General features: G+C 37.5%; 1 protein-coding gene across 1 annotated transcript in view; it reads left to right on the forward strand.

Annotated features, from left to right (window-relative positions):
- GRID2 (glutamate ionotropic receptor delta type subunit 2) overlaps positions 1–19,989 on the forward strand; it is a 952,324-nt gene that overhangs the window by 427,405 nt on the left and 504,930 nt on the right. The window lies entirely within an intron of this gene.

Genomic DNA, 19,989 nt, shown 5'->3' on the forward strand with positions numbered 1-19,989 from the left:
GTATACAGAAAGAAACATGCTCTTAATAGTGCACTTAGCTCAAGCAGAAGATGCTTTATGACGTAGATATATACAAGTACAATGGGAGCCGCTGACAGAGAGATACATTCATCCTAATGGTTTGGCTTCCGCTAATGATAAATGTGCTGTTTATTCATTGCATCATATTTCAAGTAGACAAAGCAAGAAATAGAGACTATACATGTTGTAATTTACATTAGGTAATAAGATAGAAATCAGAGGGATTAAAACACTTTGAAATTGAATTTCCAGATACAGTTGCAGAAATTTCTGCTTTCTTTTCCTAAAAAAAATGGGGTAATGGATTTTATATTGAAAAACACTAATAAGAATGATTGAAATAGACTCATTTCAACTCTTTTGTGGCCTATAGGGTCAGTTCAAGGACACCATTGTTGGCTTAAGTATTTGCACATGGGCTTTGAAAGTGTACACAGTGACTTGGTGTACCTATGTTTACAATAATGCGCACACACAGGGGCCACACGGTGGCTCAGTGGTTAGCACTGCAGCCTTGTAGCGCTGGAGTCCTGGTGTTCAAATTCTGCCAAGGACAAAAAAACATCTGCAAGGAGTTTGTATGTTCTCCCCGTGTTTGCATGGATTTCCATCCCATATTCCAAAAAAGACATACTGATAGGGAAAAATGTACATTGTGAGCTCTATGTGGGGCTCACAATCTACATTAAAAAAAAATAAAATAAAATAATGCACACACAGACATATATATATATATATATATATATATATATATATATATATATATATATATATATATATATATCCAAGAAAGCAGGTGGCACACCCAAAAAAATAGTGAAAAAAGTGAAGGAGGTTTATTGCCCCATACTGCGACGTTTCGGCTCCAAGAGCCTGTTTCAAGAATCTTTTTGGTGTGCCGCCTACTTTCTTGGAGTTATATTGAATGGGACAAATCCTTTTCCCATTGGTGAGCACCCTATGCCTATACTGGTGCGGTCATATATATATTTTGTCTAGTATATATAAATATATATATATATATATATATATATATATATATATATATACATTTAAAGGGGTTTCCCATCTCAATGTATCAGCAGGCTGCCTGCAGTGTCTGCTTCTCACTGAATTATGCAGATCAGATAATATGCAGATGCTTGTACAGAATGGACTTAATGTTATCTGTGTGTTTACATAGAGAAATAACAGACTGGGCTTTATCAGCAAACTGCAATTAGCTGAACAATTGTTCTGCCGGCAAGAGCAGTGAGTGAGTGACATCACTTGTTCTATAAGTCTGTGGTTATAGCAGTGCTGTGTAAACAATGGAAGGAATAAGGTCACATAGTAGGGGAACAAAGCAGAATTTCTAAAGCAATATATCTAGGAAAACTGTTCAATTTACATAAGCTACTAGTATAGATATGATACTCGAGGTGGGACAATCTCTTTAAAGTGATTTTTAGCACATTAAATAAACACTTGTCAATTATTTAAACTCATCATTTTCTCTTTTGCTTTCAATGGTGCAGATGGTTATCAGATCCAAGTTGAGGATGGTTACATGTACAGATATCTATCTATCTATCTATCTATCTATCTATCTATCTATCTATATACAGTTGTGGTTTATAAATAACCATACTGTGCCTAATTCAAAGTACCATACAGAATAGTATCCAAAAAGCAGATCCCTACTTTAGCCAATTAACTCTGATTATTTAAGTAAAATACTAAGCAAACAAAAAATTAGCAAATAAAAATAAGCAAAAGCTGTTTGTAGTGTTTGTTCAAGACATTCATATCAGTAATGCCTCGATCATTACTTTCTGTTATACTGTATGTTTAATTTTGAGAAATACTGATAAAAATGTGGCAAATAATGATGTGAAGTCTAAACCTTGGACTATGTAAAATCCAAATTAGGCAAACAAAATATCTTATTGTTAGTGATTTAGGGACATGCAGTGTAATATATATATATATATATATATATATATATATATATATATATATATATATATATATATATATATATGACCTCAACATGACCATGCCATGTGGCAGCCGTAAAAAAAATCTATTAAGCTAAGGCCCCACATAGTGGATCGCAGCAAGAAAGCACTGCAGGAAAAACGTGACGGTAAAACATTGCAGTTTTTCCCACAGCGATTTTCACAGAAAGTCCACAGAAGTCTGCTTCCATTATACCTATATGGAAACCGCCAACGATTCTATAAGTATAATTCACATCCTGTGATTTCTAAAATTGCAACGGTTTTGGAAATTGCAGCATGTTCACTGCATGCATTTTTTCGCAATGTGTGGATGGAGTCCACTTTGCAGGGACTATATAATGTGGCATATTTTTCCAACACGTGGGGCCCCGGGCTTACACAGTCATTTTTACTTGAGTTGTTTAGTTACTAAGTAACAGTTACATCATATACAAAATATTAGATAATAAATAGAGATGAGCGAACAGTGTTCTATCGAACACATGTTCGATCGGATATCAGGCTGTTCGATGTGTTCGGCAAACACATGGCCAAACACGTGGCAAACACGGCAAACACGTGGCAAACTCCAAAAAAATTTGATTCCCCTCCCACCTTCCCTGGCGCTTTTTTTGCACCAATAACAGCGCAGGGGAGGTGGGACAGGAACTACGACAACGGGGGCATCGAAAAAAATTGGAAAAAGTCATTGGCTGCCGAAATCAGGTGACCTCCATTTTAGACGAATAGTGGATTTCAAATCCGGGTCATATGAGAATGTGAACTTTGTGACTATGAGACAGGGATAGCTGTACAGGCAGGGATAGCTAGGGATAACCTTTATTTAGGTAGAAATGTTATTAAAAATAACTTTTTGGGGCTCTATCGGGTGTGTAATTGTGATTTTTGTGAGATAAACTTTTTCCCATAGGAGTGCATTGGACAGCGCTGATTGGCCAGAGTACGGAATTCGACCAATCAGCGCTGGCTCTGCTGGAGGAGGTGGAGTCCAAAATCGCTCCACACCAGTCTCCATTCTGGTCTGACCTTAGACTCCGCCTCCTCCAGCAGAGCCAGCGCTGATTGGTCGAATTCTGTACTCTGGCCAATCAGCGCTGGCCAATGCATTCTATTAGCATGATGAAGTAGAGCTGAATGTGTGTGCTTAGCTCAACTATGCCGGTGGAGTAGTTGAGCTAAGCACACACATTCAGCTCTGCTTCATCAGGCTAATAGAATGTATTGGCCAATCAGCGCTGGCCAATGCATTCTATTAGCGTGAGCTGAGTGTGCACAAGGATTCCAGTGCACCCTCGGCTCTGATGTAGCAGAGTCGAGTGTGCACAAGGGTTCTAGTGCACCCTCGCCTCTGATGTAGCAGAGTCGAGTGTGCACAAGGGTTCTAGTGCACCCTCAGCTCTGATGTAGCAGAGCCGAGTGTGCACAAGGGTTCTAGCGCACCCTCGGCTCTGCTACATCTGATGTAGCAGAGCCGAGTGTGCACAAGGGTTCTAGTGCACCCTTGGCTCTGCTACATCTGATGTAGCAGAGCCGAGAGTGCACAAGGGTTCTAGTGCACCCTCGGTTCTGATGTAGCAGAGCCGAGTGTGCCCAAGGGATCTAGTGCACCCTCGGCTCTGATGTAGCAGAGCTGAGTGTGCACAAGGGTTCTAGTGATTCTGTATACTGATTTTGTATACTGGCCAATCAATGCTGGCCAACGCCAGCGGTGATGCAGAGCTGAGTGTGTGCCGAGCTCGCACAGCAGCGCTGACCGGCACACGGTGTAGTTGAGCAGAACTGGCTCTTAGACTCCGCCTCCTCCAGCAGAGCCAGCGCTGATTGGTCAAATTCCGTACTCTGGCCAATCAGCGCTGTCCAATGCATTCCTATGGGAAAAAGTTAGCTTGCGAAAATCGCAAGCTGACAGGGATTTCCATGAAATAAAGTGACTTTTATTCCCCCAGACATGCTTCCCCTGCTGTCCCAGTGTCATTTCAGGGTGTTGGCATCATTTCCTGGGGTGTCATAGTGGACTTGGTGACCCTCCTGAGACGGATTTGGGTTTCCCCCTTAACGAGTATATGTTCCCCATAGACTATAATGGGGTTCGAAACCCGTTCGAACACTCGAACAGTGAGCGGCTGTTCGAATCGGATTTCGAACCTCGAACATTTTAGTGTTCGCTCATCTCTAATAATAAACTTTTAATCTGTCTGTCAGAATCCTCATTTACTTTAGTTGTGAAGAGTATTATCTGTTGCTTTATGGCTCACGCAATTGTTCTTGTTTAGCTTACTATAGTTAAACTGTGCACGTCACTAATAAACAGAAACTAAAGTCATTAAAATGATATTAAAGAAAATAAACATGTAAAATATTGTATGTACACATAAAGTAGTTTAGTTTCCAGATGATCGGGATGTTTTGCTACACACACTTACTACTGACAGTGTATTTGCTATATACCTGAAGGCAGATCTCATTTGCTAGACAAAGCAGCACAAGTGAATGTATAGGTTTTATTTCAGAGCGTTGTAGTCACAGTTTTGCCAGCTACTATTATTTTGCTGTCCCCGCACATGAATGACTCAAGGTTATTCCGCACATAAATTCATTGTAAATTGAGCCCTTGAAGTTCACTGCACATTTTTATGATTAGTGAGCATGTTCTTGCAGAAAGGAATAAACAAGGAATGAATTGAGTAAATAGTCACATAATATAGTGGGCATACACACTCAATTTACAACATACATCGGGTATCATGCTATTGTTTCTCTGAATAGTTTCTGAAATCCTTTCTTTTCTTCCTTTTCTTATTTTTCTGTTATATTTTGCTGCATTGTATATATCATATATTTACAGATATTTGTTTAAAAATGATTTTTATGGGTATACATCGTGAACCACAGCTACAAACACTCTGGAAAAGAATGCAACAAAAACATATTCCATTTTTTTTGGCAGTGTTCAATGAGTTTTTGCTGCATTTTTTTGATTTTTTTCTCTTCCCTTATTAAATCTACAGGGGGGCCTTAGAAAGTGTAAAAATATTCAAGTTATATACAGTGGATACACATCTTGAATGACTACTTCTCACCCATGGTTCCTGGTATCCAAAAATACATTCAGACGTGTAGATGGAGAAATCCAGCGTCAACCAGGCGGTATATAAAATTAACTTTTATTTCTTCATTGTAAAATCATTACAAAATACACAAGGGTAATAGCAGATGACAAAGCATACACATCCGAGCAGCCCAGAAAAGGCATTAAAATAATGGGGTGAACTGGATACATTTTGTTTATTACTGTATACTGTATATCCAAAAATACAGTTCTCACTCATACAACACATTACCCTGAGTGGTATGCACACAGGAAGGCAGACTACTGGAGGGACTCCTTAAGCGGAGCTGACGTGGATCATCGGTCCCAACAAAACACTCATTATATGGCATCCCAGCAAGTTGCTGACATGCCAGAACAATCAGGGGCACAGCACAGGGAACGAGTTCAGCAGCAGGCCAGCTTGACAGGTGCCGAAACACTGGAGTAGGCGGATCATCAACGCCAACAACACGCTCATTATATGGCATCCCAGCGAGCTTTGGAGATGCCAGAACAATTACAGGCACGGCATGAGGAACAAGTTCAGCAGCAAGACAGCTTAAGAGCTGCAGAAATTCTGGAGCAGGCAAACCATGGATGGCAGCAATTTGCTGAATATAGGTGGATAATCAACAGCAACAACACACAGATGAAATTGCAGGCAGAGGCTAGTGTTGATATATTTCAATGGTGAACAAGCAAATTAAAAAAAAGTTAGTATAGTTTAAAAGGTAAACTAGCAATAAACTATGGGTGATATGCATATACCTCACCAGTAAAAAAGAATTAACAAAATAAGTTATGGTCATTCTGTGCCTATTAATGTGCGGTCAATGTAATTAATGGTGACATCTTACTGCTGGACTGGACTGAACCCTGCAAATATCAGTCTGCCGGGCTTTGTGTCATATAGATTCTCCTCATTCTGCCTATAGACTTATTTATGTCTGCTGTAAAACACATTTCTGGGTAACAGCTGCAATGAATAAAAATAAAAAGTTGTATTCAGCATTTATTCTGTAGAACATCATATTAAGCTATTTTTGTATTTTGTAATGATAAGTAAAAAGTCTGATCACAAAGTTTTATCCTAAAGACTACTTTAATAATTGTCATTTAAAGACTCTGAAATAAGCATTTTTGTTATAAGTCTGAATGCATTGTCTATGATTTTATTTTATTTTTTTTTAACATTTTGAACATGAAGAGGATAGAAATGAGATACAAATGGATGTAGTAAACTGAATGACCATATACATTCTGATTAAAGGGAGTCTATCACAACCCCAAAGAATATTCAACTGCTACTACATATTCCAGAGTCCATTACTCTGAAAAATATCATACATAATATTACTTTACTGGAGAAAAATCACTATACGTCTCTCTGGTTTCTGGTAGAGAGTATTGGGAGGTTGGACAGGAACAGGAAAGACATCCATTGTAGGGAAAAGCAGGGTTCCAGGTAGATAACCCTCTAATGGGATAGACATACCAAGTAAGAGTTCCATCAAATATGAACATGCTGTTGGCTTGCTCACATGAAGTAGAGAATAGTAAGAGTCATATGTTCCACATGTCTCATGTTACCCTCACAGCACATAGTTTCCAAGAGAAGACTGATGGGGTCATCTCACAAGATAAGTTTTCCACAAGAGTTCAGATATCTATGTAATCTTGGGGTCTTAGATGATCATTGGTCTCTCGGTGGACTCGATCTGAAGCCAAGATGTGGAGATGAGGGAAGTGATTCTGCTTTGTGGGGATTGAGGAAAGTCTGCATGTGATTTGGGAAGAAGCCATCTCGTTTATCAGGTTCAATTCTGTATGTTTTCAACTTTATTTGGGCCTCCTATTCATAGCAGAAGAGGTAGTTGAATAGAAAATATGTGATGCAAATCACTTACAGGTACTGATTGTAAGAGGCCAATCAGCCATAGATTGGTACTTTGGGAGGGATTTTCTCAGATAGGTGATTATAATCATCAGCCTGGTCCCTTATGCAAGTCCTGGCTCATGCCAGGTCATCCTTTAGCGTGAATATGCACTGCTGTGCCTCTGACAGTCGCTTGGTGTTGCAGGCCATAACTGCTTGCATTTTTTCAAAGGTGGCGGCCACCACCTCTAATTGAATACTAGAAGTAAATTTATGTACCATCTCACAGGCCAAATTTTTGTAGTTGAGTTGCAATTGTTGTGTACTAGCAAGTACTCCAAGTCTTCCCATTGGGATCTTCCCATTGTAATATGGGTTGCAGCCACACTATCTTATCTCAGAATCTCTGTGTGGGTATATGGGTCTCCCCAGGCTGCACCATACCTCCACCTTAAATTACCTGCCACTGTAAGGTAAGCTGACCCTTTCATAGTTTTTAAGCTCTGGTGTGAGTGCATTTGGAGAGACTGAGCAGTTTTAAGGTTGACGGCCTGTGGAGCTCTCCTCACATGTATGCTAACATACCATGGCTGGAACTGGAAGTCACTTCTGTATAACATCTTGAGCAATTTATTATTTACAATCCCCAATTCTAGTTAGAAAAAGGTTGAAAATAATACTCAACATTATTTACCTTGTTTTATGTTGAAACTATTGTTGAAAAATCTCTCTCTTGTTCTGGACATTATTATTGTACTGTAAACAAATCAAATAATATTAAGTTTCACCTATGTCCTATATGCTGAACTTCCAAGAAACTGGACCAATGGTGAAAAATGGTGTGATAGAGCTAATAATCTCATTTATATCTTCAGTACATAAAATGAAAAAAAACACCAGCTCTAGCCCCCAAAGGTCTCAAAGAATGAGGAAAGCAAATAGAGGTTGTCAAATCCTCCGTTATTGCTTAGGAACTATAAAATAATATATGTAGTCTGGCCAAAGTAAGCTCTTATTAATGTGTTTGCCCTGACATATGCCTTCATTGACTCAGCGGGTGGACAGCTGTCAGAGGTTTTACTTTTAACTGTATATAGGAATAGAACTTTGACATATTAACAAATGTATCATCTGACAATAGATCTTATTTTAATCTTGTAGGACAGCAGTAGTTCTCTGTGTTAATCCATCTACTTGGTGATCTCATATTCATGTATAATATATGGTAATAAAAATGAGATACGTCTTCTAGTAACATTTTATTTTGATAAAAAGTTAATTCACAGTATTCTATTTATAAACCTTGTTGCAGTATATACTGCAATAATAATAGTGTTCTGACATACATTTCTTAATTATTAATAACATCCTTTTATTTATTAATTCTATGAATGTACAATTGAGGAAAACAGAGTTTTAACATTATAAAGGTAATTACTGAAAAAGGAGCTCCTACCTGACGTATTTATAACATATCCACAGATACATTTACCTTTAGGGTCCCCCTTTAATGGAAATAATTGTACAAATAAATGACCATGTAGTCTACAGCAGCCATACTGGGCAGATTGAGGGGCTCATATGGTAATACTATATATACTATACACTATATACTATACTATACTATATATAGTAAAGAACCTGTATACTTATATTATCCAAATACAAGTAGAAGTGGCTTGGATAAAAGGAGAAAGCAGGTAAATCAAGTTTCCTATGTTGCTCTTTCTGGTATTAGCAAAGCAATGAATGTATTTCAATTGAAGAGACACAGGGGACGCTGCAACGTGGTAATGACAAACACAGTTGCTTTTTTCCCTTCATAGACAAAATAATGGAGCCATTTAAAATGTCCGAGAAGTTTGATTTCCTATTGTTTTGCTCTTTCTCAATACTCATATTGCAGAGACAGAGCATAAAACATATGGCAACCAATCTAAAATCTCTAATAGATGTGTTTACGCTCAATTCAACTTCAGTTTGATGAAGGATTCCGGTCTGTATTGAAACTGATTCAACACAATATCATAGAATTTCAGTGGCTCCTTTGCGTCATAACTGAGTGTTTTCCTCTGAAAGGTGGCCAAGGAAAAAAACACCAAAAATCGAGAAGTTTTGCAATGGCAACCTGCTGAAATCTTGTAGGTCTTCCATAACTTTCAACCTTTGCATTGCAAACTGTCTCTGATTGTAACTGTTCACATTTCCCATCTCTTTCATCTAGACCGCTAAGACCGCTTCTTCCTGCTGTGACTTGTCTCTATAAAGTTTGCAACGCAGACATCTTTGGCTCATCTTTTTTCCAGGCATCTGACCCACATTGTCCCCATCCTGTTGTTACCCCCAATTATATATGAAATACGCTCCCCAGAATTATTAATACTCCCAAATGCATCTTTAAGTGAATAATGTCCTGGCATGCCCACTTAAATAGTGCACCTTATTATCACAGCTCCATGTGCTTCATAATTAAAGGAGTTTTCCAGTCCATCAACAAAAAATCAGTGGGGTTCCAACAGAAAGTATCCCCATTGACCAGCTGTAAGAATGGACCGTGGCACTTGTGTGACGCCTTCTCTGTTTACATTGTATTATTCATTTCATAGCGGCCATGCAACGAAACTACAGCCTTTTCCTATAGACATCTATGTGTCAAAACTGTAATTAAATCTCACAATCCCTATAAGAAAGACAGCGTTCAATGTAAACAGTTGCTATGGCTCATTCAATCAACTGATCAGTGAAGGGGGTCCACTAATCTCTTATTGATGATCTACACTCCTATAAATCCTAATTTAAAAAGATCTGGAAAGCCCCTTTAATAAAGCCCAAGTGCCACCATAATTAAATAAATTGCCCCCTTTTTATGCCTGCGACATATATAAAGCTTACCCCTATGTTCCTTATATAAATTATGCCCCCTTCTATTCATAAAAGTCTGTATTGACAACTTATATAAATGACCCCCTTATGTTCATAATGCTCCCTAATGAACCCTTATACATATGTTCCCCCCTCTACAGTCATAATGCCCCGTAATGAATACTCCTTTATAGTCATGATGGCCCATGACGACCACTTATACTATTAAAATACCCACAACAGCACTACAAAAAAGAGCTGTGCTCACCTTTCTGTCATCCCTTGATGAACGCCGTTACCTCCTCTTATGATGCTCTATATGTGCCGTGTCCATGCATACGATGTCCACGTCTCAGTATTTGTATTGACGGAAGCGCTCATTGCAGAAATCAAATGGGGGTTACCCAAAGTCGAGGATTTCCAAGAGCCAGCACCCACCTCCCACCATTCTCAACCCAACTTACAAAGTACGGACACTGATCAGCATCAGGACCGCCTATTCCATTGCAGAACATTGTGTGCCACAGTGCAACACGTCAAATTATTCCTACTATGCATCTATTTCAGTTGTATTTTATTAACTGAATCCATAGTGATTTTGAAATCTCCAGTTAAATGGGTCTCTGACCTATTATAGAGCAATATATACAGTCCTATGAAAAAGTTTGGGCACCCCTATTAATCTTAATCATTTTTTGTTCTAAATATTTTGGTGTTTGCAACAGCCATTTCAGTTTGATATATCTAATAACTGATGGACACAGTAATATTTCAGGATTGAAATGAGGTTTATTGTACTAACAGAAAATGTGCAATATGCATTAAACCAAAATTTGACCGGTGCAAAAGTATGGGCACCCTTATCATTTTATTGATTTGAATTCCCCTAACTACTTTTTACTAACTTACTGAAGCACAAAATTGGTTTTGTAACCTCACTGAGCTTTGAACTTCATAGCCAGATGTATCCAATCATAAGAAAAGGTATTTAAGGTGGCCAATTGCAAGTTGATCTCCTATTTGAATCTCCTCTGAAGAGTGGCATCATGGGCTACTCAAAACAACTCTCAAATGATCTGAAAACAAAGATTGTTCAACATAGTTGTTCAGGGGAAGGATACAAAAAGTTATCTCAGAGATTTAACCTGTCAGTTTCCACTGTGAGGAACATAGTAAGGAAATGGAAGACCACAGGGACAGTTCTTGTTAAGCCCAGAAGTGGCAGGCCAAGAAAAATATCAGAAAGGCAGAGAAGAAGAATGGTGAGAACAGTCAAGGACAATCCACAGACCACCTCCAAAGAGCTGCAGCATCATCTTGCTGCAGATGGTGTCACTGTGCATCGGTCAACTATACAGCGCACTTTGCACAAATAGAAGCTGTATGGGAGAGTGATGAGAAAGAAGCCGTTTCTGCACGTACGCCACAAATAGAGTTGCCTGAGGTATGAAAAAGCACATTTGGACAAGGCAGCTTCATTTTGGAAACAAAAATTGAGTTGTTTGGTTATAAAAAAAGGCGTTATGCATGGCGTCCAAAAAGAAACAGCATTCCAAGAAAAACACATGCTACCCACTGTAAAATTTGGTGGAGGTTCCATCATGCTTTGGGGCTGTGTGGCCAATGCCGGCATCGGGAATCTTGTTAAAGTTGAGAGTCGCATGGATTCCACTCAGTATCAGCAGATTCTTGAGAATAATGTTCAAGAATCAGTGACGAAGTTGAAGTTACGCCGGGATGGATATTTCAGCAAGACAATGATCCAAAACACCGCTCCAAATCCTCAGGCATTCATGCAGAGGAACAATTACAATGTTCTGGAATGGCCATCCCAGTCCCCAGACCTGAATATCATTGAACATCTGTGGGATGATTTGAAGCGGGCTGTCCATGCTCGGCGACCATCTAACTTAACTGAACTTGAATTGTTTGTCCAAAATACCTTTATCCAGGATCCAGGAACTGATTAAAAGCTACAGGAAGCGACTAGAGGCTGTTATCTTTGCAAAAGGAGGATCTACTAAATATTAATGTCACTTTTCTGTTGAGGTGCCCATACTTTTGCACCGGTCAAATTTTGGTGTAATGCATATTGCACATTTTCTGTTAGTACAATAAACCTCATTTCAATCCTGAAATATTACTGTGTCCATCAGTTATTAGATATATCAAACTGAAATGGCTGTTACAAACACCAAAATATTTAGAATTAAAAATGATTAAGATTAATAGGGGTGCCCAAACTTTTTCATAGGACTGTATATATATATATATATATATATATATATATACACATATATATATATACACACAAATACAATATACAGTACCGTAGACAAATATTTTTATTCATGTGAGGATAATTTATTAAAGTTACTTATATCAATAAGAAAAAGTATCAATATAAAAATATCTTGGAATAAAGTATTTAATGTGAAAAGTTTCATATTCAGTTCTCCATTATTCAAAGGCGAAGATCATTTTATGTTATAGGGAATCATGGGGATTGTGAAGGTTACCGAGTTATTGCTATTTATAGTCCCATACAGTACATTCACAATTTTTTTTGAACCTGCCAAAGATTTAGCCATAGTGTGCATTTTTGCTTGTTAATGACAAATTACCTTCTCTACATTAAATTATTCAGGTTTTTCGTCAGTGTGTGGTAAATGGCCATAATTACTTTTAATGTGACATTCAATATAGTATGTGTTTGTACTGTTCTTTAAAGATGAAGTGACTTGTTCGCCGAAAAATATAAATTAATTGTGATTATGTCAATGGACTTTAATGGGATTTTCTCCCTAGTTAAGCTATTTCTCATCACAAGGTTCTTTCGACTAAAATCTTTTTAATGACTGTCATTACTTTCTCCTTAAACTCATGAACAAAGTCAAAAACACAATAGGTTTGAAAACGTACAGATCATAGGAAGTATGAGGAGTGGAACAAGAACACTTTTATACTGCATTGAATTCCAGCAGCCGTAGGTCTCAATGCACATTCTGTTCTTATTCACTTTCAATATATTAGTACCTTCCTATGTAATGCACCTTCCTATGTAATGTATTTGTCCCTTTTCTTGTGTTCTAAGTAAATCATCTATAAAGGAAATTAACAGGCGATATGGTCATCATTCACTGTTGCTGACCCATATACTATATTGGTTATTTACAGGTTTTACTGCAATGAAATCGACTTTCTATGTGAGTTGCATTGGCATAAGGCTGGATCTCTGATCCTAACACCCAAAGTCTGACTGCTTAATTCATTAGATGTCACATTCAATAGTGACCATGGCATTTCCACTAGGAAATGGCACACCTGCAAACTTCATTGCAGGGTGCCAATACCTTTAGGGTCTGTTCACACTGAGTTTTTTGGCAGAGGATTTTGACGTGGAATCCACCTCAAAATCCATTGCCAAAAATTGCTTCCATTGACTTCAATGGAAGCTGCTTGCTCCTTTTTTCCGCTATTTAGGAGCAGAAAAAAGAAGCGAGATGACCCTTCTTCCCACGCATTCCGCAGCTGACTCAGCTGCGGCGTCCACGGTGCAAGGCTCCCTTCCTATTAGGCCCATTCATTTTGGCTTAATCTGGAGCGGAATTCTGCGACGGGATGTCAGTGCACTGCACCAGCATCCTGTTGCGGCTAGCCGCATGGAATGTTCACATGCGGAATGCAAATTCTGCTGTGTGAGCATACTCTTACATGGTCAACATTCAGTATATCCATATCCATAGCGGAGGCATGGCCTAATATGCTGTCTATTAGATTCAGAGAGACTGCGTAATACTTTGCATTAGATGGCTAATGCAATGTACTATGTAAGCAAACAGCAGCTCACAAGTTCAAGTCCCCTAGGGGTACTAAAAATTAAAAATAATAAAACATGAATTCCCCATTCCAAAAACTTTTTGTAAATAAAAATATGATATAAATATGGCCATGTCTGTATTGACTCAAGTGATAAAACTGAAATGTTATTTTCCCTGAAAGTTTAGGGGTATAAAATAAATTGTAACCCACCCCCCCAAAAAAAATAAATAAAAATAAAACAATAAAACAATGAGTTCATTTTTGCATATTTTATACACTTTTGTCTGTAAAATATAAAATAAATTAAAAATGTTTTGGGAGATATGAGCTATATTCTTTCACACGGTGCACCCTCTTTGTCCATGCATACACACACACCCTTTTTTTTCCATCCTTATCTTGTGAGAGATATAACAATTATATTTTTCAATTGAGCTTTTTTACAAGGTAAGTTGCATTTATTATAGGCACTATTTTATCCCATATATTGTATTGAAAAAGTATAAAAGGAAATATTTATGGAGTAGAAAGGGAAGACAAAAGGAATTGCACCACTGCCTTCTAGGTTTCTAAATATTAATTCTGGCATGGTGTATGGATTTTGTTCTACTCACCTTGGGAAATAAGTAACATGAAATTTTAATAATTCAGTAACATGAAATTTTAATAATTTTTGAATATGGGCTATACCAAGAATGTTTATTTTATATTGTTTGGGGTTTTTTTATGTATAAAATGATAAAGAGAAGATTTTAAAAGTTGAGTTTCAAAAAACATACAGCTGGGTATTATTTTGCTTCATAGCCAAGCTTTGTGGTGACTTTAAGGGTACAACCTGCTTGTCCTTTGCACCTCCTTACCATAAACTTCAATGGTAGAGATGGATGAATTTACTTTCTGAACTTAACCAAAATACTTTTATTATACTCCAGAGTCTCTTCCCGCCCCAAAGTATATTAGCGGAGGTCAAGGGAAGATATGGTAAAATAACAAACACTGATGCTCAACCACCCTCTCCATTCCTGTACTTCCTTACTACATCCAGTGTGCATTCCCTGGTCACTTTTCTCCTCTTCTGGTCTCTTGTGTGACATCACAAGCCCCGGAGGACCAGTCACAGGTCCAATCACAGGCCTCAGCAGTCATGTGGGGCAACCCAATGTCACAAAACTTTGACTATTGATTTATAAAATGGAGTATAAAGGTTTTCGTGTGCTGTAAGCTGATGTCTGGTGGTGCTAAGACATCATTCAAGTTGAACCCTGTTTGTGATTAATTTGTTTGCCTAGCTCTAGTGTTTGTGTTACAGAGACACAAATTGGATTTTACTTTGTCATAACATCACAAAATCATATTGTTTTGAGAAGCTGGTCATCTAAAACACACATATCTGCACTTAGCCAACCTAATTTTGATGACCACTAGAGATGAGCGAGTAGTATTCGATCGAATAGTAATATTCAATCGAATACCTCCCTTTGCATAGTTATTGGTGTACTCGGTCGAATACCACGCGGTAAACATTCAATGCCCCTCCCACCTTCCCTGGCACTTTTCGAATATACTCGCTCATCTCTAATGACCACCACAATCCTTACTGTGTAATAAAAATTGAGGGATAGAACCTCCACCTCCATCCCAATAGGACGTGACATTTATCCAAATATAACTAATGAAAAGGAAATTTTCACAATGCTCACATCCACAAACCTTATGTGCATATATATATATATATATATATATATATATATATATATATATATATATATATATATATATACACACACACATGTTCTATTAGTATAAAATTTGCTAATTACAAGATCCTAAGTTTGAGATTAGGAATAAAATATTTTACTGTTATGAGAAATCAAAACTTATTGTGAAATGTTCAATGGAAACTTCAAATGTACTTGAAATTCTGACTACTGGTATTGTGTTAATGATGAGCTTCATTAGCATCTATATACTTAGTGGGTGAGCCACTGCTGAGCTATTTGTCTTGCAAATGACATGTTTTTCATTTATGATTTACATGGTTATGTAATGGATATTTCTATAATGTAATTCACAGCTTTTGTTGCATCACATTAATATGTTTACAGTTATGGAGCTTTCTGATACTGGAGCACACACATACATGTATACTCTACATGTACTTCAACTCATTGAAAGGAACCTAATTTACAACATGAATAGCTGAAACGCAAATGGTTGACAACTAAATGCAATTGTGGTATTGTATCTCTATGGTAATCTAAACATAATTTGCAAACTTTTGCTTTAACTCTTCAATTAGTAACATATCCAAATTTACATTTTAAGTGAAAGTGAATCTTAAAGGGGTATTTCCCATGAACATAATCTTATATCTATAATATCTATATTTGTAAATAATTAAAAGTTAAACATGTTTGAAAATATAAGTAGTTAAAAATTCTACAGAGTTTTAAAGATTTTCTCTACATCTTAATGGTGACAGTCTGTTGTCTTGTTTGGTTGCCCATGGATATGACCTAAAATGCAGAAACTTTCTATGCATCTTTTGGTCCCCGCGGTGAAACCAGTTTTTTTTTTTTTTTTAAACAGATACAAAGTCCTGCATGCCCGACTTTATGTCCAGTTTTAAAAAAACAGTTTCGCTGCAGCGAGGCAGAAGACGCTCACGGACTGTCACTTTGCAAACACATTCAAATGAATGGATTTGAAAACTGACCACCAGGTTTCCGTCTCTTGTCCAGTTTCTCTCGGCAGAAGACGGAAACCTGAAAGCAGAGATCGGGCGCAGGTGTGAACCCACCCTAATATGTTCTTTACTCTACATGTTTCTCTGTGCGGCCATCCAGTAAATGTGTGGTATACTACAGTCTTTCAAGGGATTTGTTATCATGTTGTGATCTTAAATTAAATTTAACTAAATGACACTTATATTAAGACCGGAGACAACTATAACTTAAACCCAAGGAATAACAATAAATGTGTAACTGTATAGTGTATACAGATGTGTTCACCCTTAGTTTACAGATGTACTAAGTTAATGTATGTTACCTAGTGCGGCCTCCTTTCACTTTAGATGAAAAGTTCCAATGCGGTAGAGGCCTCCATTAGCTCATGAAACTATGTATTATTGCATCATGCAATGTAAAACCCTGTAAGTGGGTGCAAAACCTCCGTTTGGCTAAACATGCACAAAAACAGCATATCGCTTGTTCATAAAATATTGAATAATTATGTTTCTATTGAGAAGCTGGTAATCTTTTGGTACACATCTGGAGATTCCCAGCCAGGTAAGGATTATAGTGCTGAGCGAGTAGTATTCGATTAAATACCTCGCCGGCATAGGAATGCGTGTAATCAGCCGAACACCAAGGGGTTAAACACTATGAAGATTCAATGCATTTAACCCCTTGGTGTTCGGCCGATTACACGCATTCCTATGCCGGCGAAGTATTCGATCAAATACAATTCGCTCAACACTAGTAAGAAGAGATGAGCGAACACTAAAATGTCCGAGGTTCGAAATCCGATTCAAACAGCCGCAGACTGTTTGGTTGTTCGAACGGATTTTGAACCCCACTATAGTCTATTGGGGGAAATTCTCGTTTCAGGGGTACGCAAAATTCGATAAAATTATACTTACCAAGTCCACGAGTGACGGTCAGGCTGGATTCCTCTTGAAGTCTTCTCCCAGCGCAGCGTCCCCGCGGCATCTTCCGGCTTGAATTCACTCTGCCTAGGCATCGGGCCTAGGCAGAGTCGACTGCATATGCACGGTCGGCTCTGCCCTGACCGATGCCTGAGCAGAGCCGACTGCACATGCGAGGGCATGCCCGCGCATGCGCAGTTGGCTCTGCCAAGGCCGGATGCCTAGGGAGAGTGAATTCCAGCCGGAAGACACCGCGGGGACGCTGCACGGAGAAGACTTCTAAAGGTAAGAGAAGAACCAGCGTTGATTGGCAGAATGTATAGCATTCTGCCAATCAACGCTGGTTCTGCATCGAACCTTAAACTTCGAACAGCTAGTAGTGTTCGATCGAGTATAAGTATGTCGAATACCGTAGTATTCAATCGAACACCTACTCGATCGAACACTAATCGCTCATCTCTACTAGTAAGGAATAATGTCACAGCTTCATATCCAATGCACTTCTATATAATCCTAGAAATCAACAATCCTCTTGATAGCCTACAGTACAATGCACTGCAACACTTTGTCCTGATCTAAAATAAATATAGGAGTACCGTAGGTTAGTTGTTCATGGGTCCTTTTGGTTATACAGACACTGAAATATTTTTGCAATGCATATAGCACAGAATTTCAGTAAATAAAGCATATAAAAAAGTACAAATAGGAAGTACTCATTGCAATCGAAATATAATGTATCTCAATCAATGTAAGGGATACCTTGTCTAGTGCAAGATGTAAAGGGATGGTGCATGACACACGGATTCATTCTACTATTTCTGTAAATTCTGTAAATCCTTTACATATAACATAACATATAAAAGTTACAATAGATATGGAGAACAAATTATGATTTTGCAACTATCATATATTTACTGTGACAATTCCCTAGATAATATCCATCATAAACAACATTCTACCATCTGTAAAATGACATTTATAAATGTCATATTGCATTCAGGGATTAATATAAAAAATAAAATGTGCTAGGTGTTGCTAAGAATGTAATAATATTACGTAATTAAATGTAAATATTAAATATATTCACATCAATTATATTCATAATAATATAAGGATATTTGTTTTCCCTGACAAAAACAAAAGATGTAAAGTCCTAACAATGTAATTTCAGGATTTATTGCTTGAAGAACTTCAATAATATCTGGTATTGGAAGCTTTTTTTCAAATATTATCAACTACAATTAATGTATTATATTTAAAGGGGCACTCCAGCGAGTGATATTCACTTAACTGATCTTCATTGTTCCTGGGCTACTGCTCGTCTTTGTAACCCATCTTCTAGTGATGACATTTCAACACGGACATGTGAAAATACTGAGGTCACATCTGCAGCCATTGACTGCATACAGTGGCCACATGACCATGTAGTAAACACTGGTCAGGATACATGGACCAGCAAGGGACCCATAAAATGGAGGTGTTGGAGGTACTGGACTGTATATCACATGACCATAGACCGTATATCACATGACCATGGTTCTTAACCTAGAACACTGTAGAAAGAATTTACCTTTACCATCAGCCTTTGTATGACTAACATAGTGCAATAAAATTTATTGATGTCCTATTGTGTTAATTTGTACTCATTTGATGCTATACCAGTGATGTACTATGTCTTTATCTAATTGTACACAATTCTTGTCTTTCAAAGTGCATTTTAGACTAAGTCATTACATACATATTTTGTGTATTACAATACCACTATATAAATAGAAAAACACACACACATATATATATATATATATATATATATATATATACAGCATATATAATATATATATATATATATATATACTCGTATATTACATTTCCTATACTTTTCTATAGTCTGTGGGTTTGTGATAAATGGATGGTATTCCTAAGTAAAGCCATTATGTACATACTCATAATTGTGATTTATTACATCAATCTATTTCTATCTTTAACACACCCCCCCCCCCCCCCCCCCATAAAAGTAGCCTTGCCTGAGAATTGAAAGTACCTGGCATTAGCAAACAGGTTCAGATTAGTGCCGTGAACAGTTTCACTGGAGATCTAAAATTCCCTAGTGTAATGAATGTTCCTACAGATAATTGGTTTTAAATGGTAAAACATATTCATGCCATATGTCCGTTTAGAATATCTTAATTCCTAGAAATGTAAGTTCTGCTTTTACCCACATGAGATTATGTTTAATAACAGATGTTCATATCTTGTCTTAGAAAGTCACACCTAACATATGGGTAAGAAAACGTATTGCTTCAGTGCATACAAGGAATGTGCAGCAAAGAGGTCTAGTATCATGTAGTTTATAGATATCAGCAACATGGAAGTGTATGGCTGTCAAGACTTCCATCCCTGCAATAGTTCTGTACCATTGGTACCATCAGTCATATGTTTGAAGTGTAACTCTCATTTTATTTTATTTTTTTTTTTGCTGCTGTGCTAGGAGGTATTTGGTGAGAATTTTTGTAATATACTTTATTAACGTATCAAACTTTAATTGGGAAACAGACTGTAAAGTTCCCATCAGCAATGCTCCAATGCTCCGATTAGCAATAATACATGTTATTTATATAGGGTCCATATATTCAACAGCACTTTCCAAATTGCAGGGTTCACATACAGA

Source organism: Leptodactylus fuscus, chromosome 1, assembly GCF_031893055.1.
Source record: "Leptodactylus fuscus isolate aLepFus1 chromosome 1, aLepFus1.hap2, whole genome shotgun sequence".
In the NCBI taxonomy this organism is placed as follows: domain Eukaryota; kingdom Metazoa; phylum Chordata; class Amphibia; order Anura; family Leptodactylidae; genus Leptodactylus; species Leptodactylus fuscus.